Source organism: Clytia hemisphaerica, unplaced genomic scaffold, assembly GCF_902728285.1.
Source record: "Clytia hemisphaerica strain Z4C2 unplaced genomic scaffold, Clytia hemisphaerica genome assembly, whole genome shotgun sequence".
NCBI lineage: Eukaryota > Metazoa > Cnidaria > Hydrozoa > Leptothecata > Clytiidae > Clytia > Clytia hemisphaerica.
Genome location: NW_027104297.1, coordinates 1,357,173 through 1,364,983, shown reverse-complemented (window position 1 = coordinate 1,364,983; position 7,811 = coordinate 1,357,173). Strand labels below are relative to the sequence as shown.

The 7,811-nt window shown below is 32.6% G+C and overlaps 1 long non-coding RNA gene across 1 annotated transcript; it reads right to left on the bottom strand.

Annotated features, from left to right (window-relative positions):
• Positions 1–32: 32 nt before the first annotated feature.
• LOC136817334 (uncharacterized) lies at positions 33–1,333 on the bottom strand. Its single transcript, XR_010848062.1, has 3 exons — positions 1,244–1,333; positions 744–1,074; positions 33–185 (listed from the first exon to the last, which is right to left on the bottom strand). It is a non-coding gene; the product is annotated as an uncharacterized lncRNA (long non-coding RNA).
• Between the last annotated feature and the right edge of the window lie 6,478 nt (positions 1,334–7,811).

Here is a 7,811-nt window from a genome sequence, read left to right as displayed (position 1 = left end):
ACCAAAACCGAGCGTTAGACTTGAAGAAGGAGAAGAAGAAGGAGAAGAAAAATTACCGTTTTAACAAATATTTCCTATATAGATAGGAAATATTTAAAAAACACCAATAACAATCACAAGCAAGATGATAGCGAGAACAATCAGTGCAATTTCCCATGAAACAAGTCCTCCTTCGTCTGGATCAGCTGAAAAGAGAAAATATCGGTATCATGATCAATATCGTGGCTTCAAAGTTGACGCTCTATGTTTTACGGAACAAAGATTTCACTTTGGGTTCAGGGATATTTTCAAAAATGAATACTTTTGTTGTGGTTTATTCAAAAGTTCATTAAAAAATATATAAATAGAATAAAAATCTTAAAACTCTCTACAGGAACCATTTTTGCAAATATAGTCAGTCCTTCTAAGGACCTCCGCAACCTCGCATGTTTCTTCCCTTTTAGTTCCCTTTTAGTAATGACTTTACTCCGCACTCATGTGTTCCACCTAAAAATATTTATTATATTTAAAGATTTGTCATGTCACTCGGTAAGCTCTTTATTTTAATTTTTTATTGCAATGAAGTCTCGGATTTTCAAACAGTGTAGTCTCTATGATGCAAGTTTATGGAAACCTGCTATCAATGACAAGATAAGTTATATCGAAAGTAGCAAGTATTCCTGTTCAAGTTAAGAGTTTGATTCAAATACATTTGAGCTATGGAAACAATTGTATAAAAATGTGAGATCAAAGAGAAAACTAACCTTGGCTTCAACACCTCCATGGTATATTTCAGCAATCAATTTTCCACTATCTTGATATCTTAAATTATTCAGCGTCATCTCCATCAGCCCTGCCCATCACCGTTATTCAGGGTTACCTTGGTATCTTGGACTCTTGACGAGAAAGGAATACTACCCTTTCTTGTGAATACAGTATAATTCTGAGTAATTCCTTCAAGAGACCAATAAATCCAAACCTTGTGTTCTTGTCATTCAAAAAAAAGTTAATAAAGGTGCCATTTTAGTGTGATGTTGTGTAGAACCTTAACAGTGATCAATTTGCTCGCACCAATAAACTGAATATTTACGGCATCTTAAAAAAAATGTTAATACGTAATATTACTAGACTTCTTACGCAAGGCAGATGATAATGTCGAGAAGAAAAAAACTTTTGTTAATCACTTTTAGTCGTTAAAATAATTTTTTTCTGAAAAATACTGCTGTGTCATCTCAGATAAACAGAATATTTTCATAGGACTTACCTGTAGGTTTGAAAATTAGTAAAAATAAACAAGTAAGGGTGACCACTTCTACCATGGGATTGCAGATCATGGTTGTGATTGAGTGTACAGTAGGAGTGTATATGCGTGCGTTAGCGTTGTGTGTGTGCTTTTATAATAATTTATTGTACTACATCTAAAATTAAGAATGGGTATAGTCAAAAAATGTCTAAAAATTTATCACTTCCAGAAATTTTAATTTGATTGCTAAAAATAAATATGTATATTCATTAGAAAGTTATAAAAAATACTGCGATAAAAATATCTTTGACATACGATAAATCCCAATGTGCTATGTATAGTCTTGATAAAAAGTTTTATATGTAAAAGACGCAAAATACTGTAAATACAGATAAACAAGCAACATGCTGAATGGACCTACCTGATGATGAAAGTTAGATAGCAATGCGAGACGAAAAATGAAAAAAAATCAGTCAGAAAATATAGCGTTTAGCAAAAATGCATAACGCAATGAATTCATCATTGATTGTTGATGGGGGGAGAGGGAAGGGTTGTAGGGAAAAAATGAATAGAAAGTTCTGGTCGCAAAAATCAGTTTTATTGACAATTGAATCATGCTTGATGGTGAGCATTGTTATGAATAATGTTTTTGAGTGAAAAACATAGAAATACAAGGAAAAGATCTAATGAAATTCTGCAAAAACGGCGATTTCCGGAATTTTTAATAGTTCCGGCTGCAAAAATAAATTTTATTGAAAATTGAAACATGCTTGATGGTGGGCATTGCTATTAATAATATTTTTGAATGAAAAAACAACCAATTATAAGGAAAAAGTCCAATGAAAATCCAGAAAAATGGCGATTTCCGGCATTTTCGGCCGGAAAAAAAATTTTCTCGAAAATTGGATTCGGCCATGTAATGGGCATTGTTAATACGCATCTTTGAGCAAAAACTCAGAAAAAACTAATGAAAAAATCTCGAGAAAATGCCAAAAAACCAGCTCTTCCGGCATATTTCCGGTATTTTCGGCCGGAAAAAAATGTTTTTCGAAAATCGAGCTCCGTCACTTTTTAGGTATTGTCATTTTACATCAGTGTGCAAAATTTCATAAAAGAATATAAAGTACAGCTCGAGAAATTCAAGAAATACTGTCTTTCCGGCGAAAATAGGTTGTTCCGGTGATTTTTAAACAGTTCCGGCTTCAAAAATCAATTTTATTGAAAATTGAAACATGCTTGATGGTGGACATTGCTATTAATTATGTTTTTGAACGAAAAAACAAGCAGTTATAATGAAAAAGTCCAATGAAAATCCAGAAAAACGGTGATTTCCGGCATGTTTCCGGCATTTTCGGCCGGAAAAATTTTTTTCTCAAAAATCGGACTCGGCCATGTTATGGGCATTGTTAATACGCATCTTTGAGCAAAAAATCAGAAAAAACTAATGATAAAATCTCGAGAAAAGGCCAAAAAAAACGGAAATTCTTTTTTTTCGAAAATCGGGCTCCGTCACTTTTTAGGAATCATCATTTTGCATCATTGTGTCAAAAAAACAGAAAAAAGTAATGAGCCAATCCCGACGAAAGCTGGTCACAGACGAACGGACGGACGGACGAACATGGGTTAATTTAAAGGACCTCCACCGGGGTACCCGGAGGTAGGTCCAAAAATGCATATACCTAAATATCGAAAGAATGCCAACTTCATTTGACACTCATTTTGGTCCACCCAAAACAATTTATTCAAAGAATCACCGAACCAACTTTTTACTTTTGATCTGGCACAATCGCTATGTTAAATCATAGTATAAGAAAGCCGCGGCTGGAATGATGACGCTATTGTTTTTGTCGTAAATGGATGTTCTATCTGTGTCTCCGTGGTTTATAAGAACTAAGTCGAAGGTAACGAAATCCTTAACCTTAAAAGTGTTCATAATATTCAATTGAAGTACAACTACTTTTCAAGTCTCAAATTTTTCTCACTATCATCTCTTATCACCTTATTTGAAGTATATTTTTATAAATTCCAAATAAATTTTGATAAATTTAGGACCAAATAACACACATTTTATTAAAAGAACTAATTTTCAAATGCTAAACTTTGAATGCTTGCTTGTCACCTCAATACTGTTGTTTTTCGAATGAAATTTTCACAGAATGCAGGTTGAATATTTATTTACTAATACCAGTGATAATTTTTTAGAATAATCAGGAAGGCATTTCAAGGTACTCAATTTTCTTCAAGTTCTTAAAGCACTGACATTCTGACGTTCTAGTACTTTTAAACCAAGAGCCTTTTCTTTTATTTTGATGTTATGAATGCTTGAATTATCAAGAGATTTGCGTTTATGAGCAAAATTACGTCTAATGAGGTAGTTTGTTAAAAGTCAAATTAAATTGACAATGGAAATTGTCACCGAACCATAAAAACATTCGTTCTTACGACATAGATAGAACAACAGAAATTCAGCTGTACTCATTCCAGCCGCGGCTTTCTTATACTATGGTTAAATGCTCGGATTTTCAAACAGTGTAGTCTCAATAACTCGAATAATAGACAGCGAGGATGTAAATTTGATCGAGAACAATTGAATTCATTTGTTTCATATTTCAATATATTTATCTTTAAAACCCGAGAGTACTAACTAGGTATGCCGGGTGACGGTGGGTGAGTGCCGCCCGACTTGAAATGGAAACTTGTAGATGAGAAGCTTGAAAAGGGCCAAACTTTAAAAATTATGTAGCCTTTTGAAGACGTCTTAATTCGAAATTAAAAGAACATTCAACTGTCTAGTAGACTCATAAACAAAGCCACTCTCTCCACAAAAACAAAACGAAGATGGATAATGGACGATGTTTATTAGTAACTGATACACCTGTACGCTGGTGATAGTAAGAAGACTTTAGATGTGTAAAGTGTACGTGCGTTTTGTCTGTTTGTCTTTGTTTACATCATTTATATTTTCCCTGAAAAGCGAGCAAAGTAAAATTATAGTATAGTACTGGAAATAAATCTTCATCTTGAACATCAACAAGGACAAAATTTTCAAATGCAACGACAGAAAATTTTAAAAAAGCAGAATGTTTACACAGCTACCATAGCATCATTTACTGCGTTTGTTTTATGTAGAGATAAAATTGTGGTAAAAGCCACTATTCTAGAAAAGTAGTTACTGGTTAGTATTGGTATACTTTTTTATCTTTATCCAGGGGGGTACATGTTCAGTGTAGTAACCCATGGGGTAATAACCTGATTTTCGTTAATTTAAAAAAAATCTGGGACCACCACCCTTCTTTTAATACATGGTACTAGTTTTTTCTAAATGGAAATAACTTCGAAAAACCACCACCCCACCGGTCAAGGGTCACAACACTGAACATGTACCCCCCCCCCTGCTTTATCTTGTAATATTCTAGTCTAGGCTATGACACCTTGCCTTTGTGTAATGTCACATCAGCAAAATCGGATCTGCATTGATCGTCCTAAACATCTACACAACCATCACAAAACTTTTTCCAAGTATTTTCGAAAATTACTGACAAGCTTGTGGTCGTTTAATATCAGTTCAAATTTTGAAAATGAACTTACTAACGATCATATTGCTCAGACCACAAATTATTTTAATAGCATGACATTAACTAGGATGATATTTACTACCTTACTAATTGCAAAGCAATTCTCTTTCTTGAGACTTTCACAAAATTAGTGTGGATACCCATGTTAATTTATGATTCGAACTAAACCACTTCGTACATTACTTTGCTGTCAAAAGTAATCTTTGAAATTGATCTCGCTTTCACTATGATAATTCGAATGAAAAATTTGATTTGATCCAATTAGAGAGATTTTTTGGAATTTATAACAGCTTTCGACGGACTGAGACCTAAGAACACTGTGAGAATATTTTAAGATGATTTTGCCAAGAAGTTATAATATATCCATGATGAAATGGAAAAATACCATTCTTATAAAAAAGCATATACACGTTGTTTTTTTTAAGAAACACACTTTTAAGAAACATGAAGCTCAGAATGCCTAAAAACTAAGAAACATCTAAGAAACATGTTGAGGCTGAGGCTGAGAATAAGAAAATAACATTTTTTAACTCGTTTTTTTGAAGAACCTTCCAATCAAAACTGATTATGGCTGCTTATATCAAAAAGTTTAGAAACATGTAAGAAACATTTAAGGCTCAAAAGGCCGATTTCTTTAGAAACATTGAGGCTGCTTGGTAAAACTAGTTTCTTAAAAAAAAACGTATCCCACTTTGTTCTTTTCGCATCCATCTTTAGTTAACTAAACTTTGAATATTTTTTCCATAAACTGCAATCGTGAAAAATTTATATTAATAAAGAGAGAATGGAAAAAAATTGAACTTTTCACTAGGTGATAATACAATTATAAGGCTTTAAAATCACTTTTTTTTTTTTATATTCTCCAAACAAACAAAATAGCCTGATGTTGTCATATATATTTCAACGCCCATTCTTTTTTCCTCCCATACATCTCTTCAGAAGGCCATAACATTCTTAATATATTTATTAGCCATTCAACGAATAAAACATATATCTATATAATAAATAATCAATAAAGAATCAAGAATCTTCTATAAACTATTGTGAACTGAGTTTTAAACATAAAGAGATTCCGATTCCGATTCATATGGTATACAACAGATTTTGCTAGAAGGCTTTAAGAAAAAGTTCGCATTATACTAGACAGTAACTTTTCAAAATTGTACAAAAATCTGCAACAACTTTCTTTCTGCATAATATGCTACTCAAGACTTTTATCGTTTACTATGGCAAGTATACAGAAAAAAATGCAGGAAAAACTATAAACACTGAATTCAAAGGGAGATTGCTTTGATCTATGAATTAACCCACTTAACCCGCTTGATATTTATAACGTATGACGTTTACCTTGGCTAGTACGAAACACAGGTTTAGGTTACAGGTTTTATGTCCAGGTTACAGGTTTCAGGTTACAGGAAAACATAAAAATACACAGCTACATACACAGTACAGGGTTCTCTGTTCCTAGTAACAATCTTCTACATGAATTTTAATTGCGATAATACAGATAATATGTGATTCCAAGTGCAGAAATTAATTTATTATACTAATCTTTTAATGTAGCGCAGAACTCTTTGATTGCTTTAAAATGAGAACAACTATTAAAGAAGAAAACTGAGGCTGGAATTGCTAAATCTTAAGCAAGATACCTTGATTTGGCCTAACAATAAGAACATGATAAACAAAATCTGATACCCAAAGTATGAAAAATAAGAACAGGTGAGCCTCAGTGAAAGTTACTAGCTATTACAAAACTATTGAAGGGAAGTGCACATAATCAAATTACAAATTGACTTGATACTTTCTTTAGAGTCTTTGATTAATTTGATTCAAAATAATTTATGATAATTATTAATTTTCTAGAAAATCATTTTTAATTTCTAAAAATAAAATGACTTACTAAACTAACTTTCGATCCGATTTAAATTACGATTTTTGTATAAAAAATAATCTGTTTTATCATAAAAATAATACAACTATCTACCACTTTTGACTAAATTTTTCTTTACCTGCTTCTATTAACCCTTAAATCAAGGATTCATTATACACTGGGTATACAAGTACCTGATTTTTGCTGATTTCTCGTGTACTAGCTATGTCCGCAGTAATGATATTATTGTTAAATCTCCTTCCCTCATTAAATGATTTTTCGAAGCATTTTTATGGCATTTCTTATCGAAAATCACTCATCCAATTTCCCTAAGAGACTTAAAATTTTCCTGTGAGAGTCAGATTCTTCAAGTTGATTGCTAATTATAAGTCGTTATGACGTTTCAAGTTGTGAGAAAGATGCAAAAGATATGTTGTGTATAAGAAATTGAATGTTGACACCGGAAATTTTCAAACTTAAACCACAAAAAAACCACCTTGCCACCGCGTGCCTCCAAAAGCATTTTTTTTATTTTTCTTGTCTAATGATGTTTTTCTCACATTAGATCTCACAAATGTATCCGGCTTGGTATTCTAGTCTTACTTTCAAAGTTTTTTCCCTGCAAAGGTACAAAAAGAAAACGCTAGGGAACTTTTTAAAATTAGATTAATAAGCATTTTTTTAAATCAGATACCTTCGAGCCGCCATGACAGTTGTCCTTTGCGGACAAAGCTAGAACATCAATTGTTTTCTGAAACAAAGGAAATACAATGGTCGCTCTCCACCGTTTTATGAGTCATTTATCCAGTGTCTCTTATAATTCCTTGCTTAAATATTGATTGAATTGGTCCTTTTGAATAAAATTTGGCACACAAGCTTCTTGTAATATAAGGTAACTATTGACAAAAAATATTTTCGATGACGTCACTCATCATGTCAAAAGTGAACAAAATTCGAAAATTTCCTTTGTTCTCCCAAAGAGTGATATGATATGATATAATGATATGAGCCCTCCACATTGAGGAATGGGTCCTACTCCTTGAGAAGTAGGAATTCCTCTTTTTTCAAGTTGAAACGTTTAGTAGTGCTGTCCAGACACCACTGGATCTGTGCATACGAGACACAGATACCATGCTACAAAATG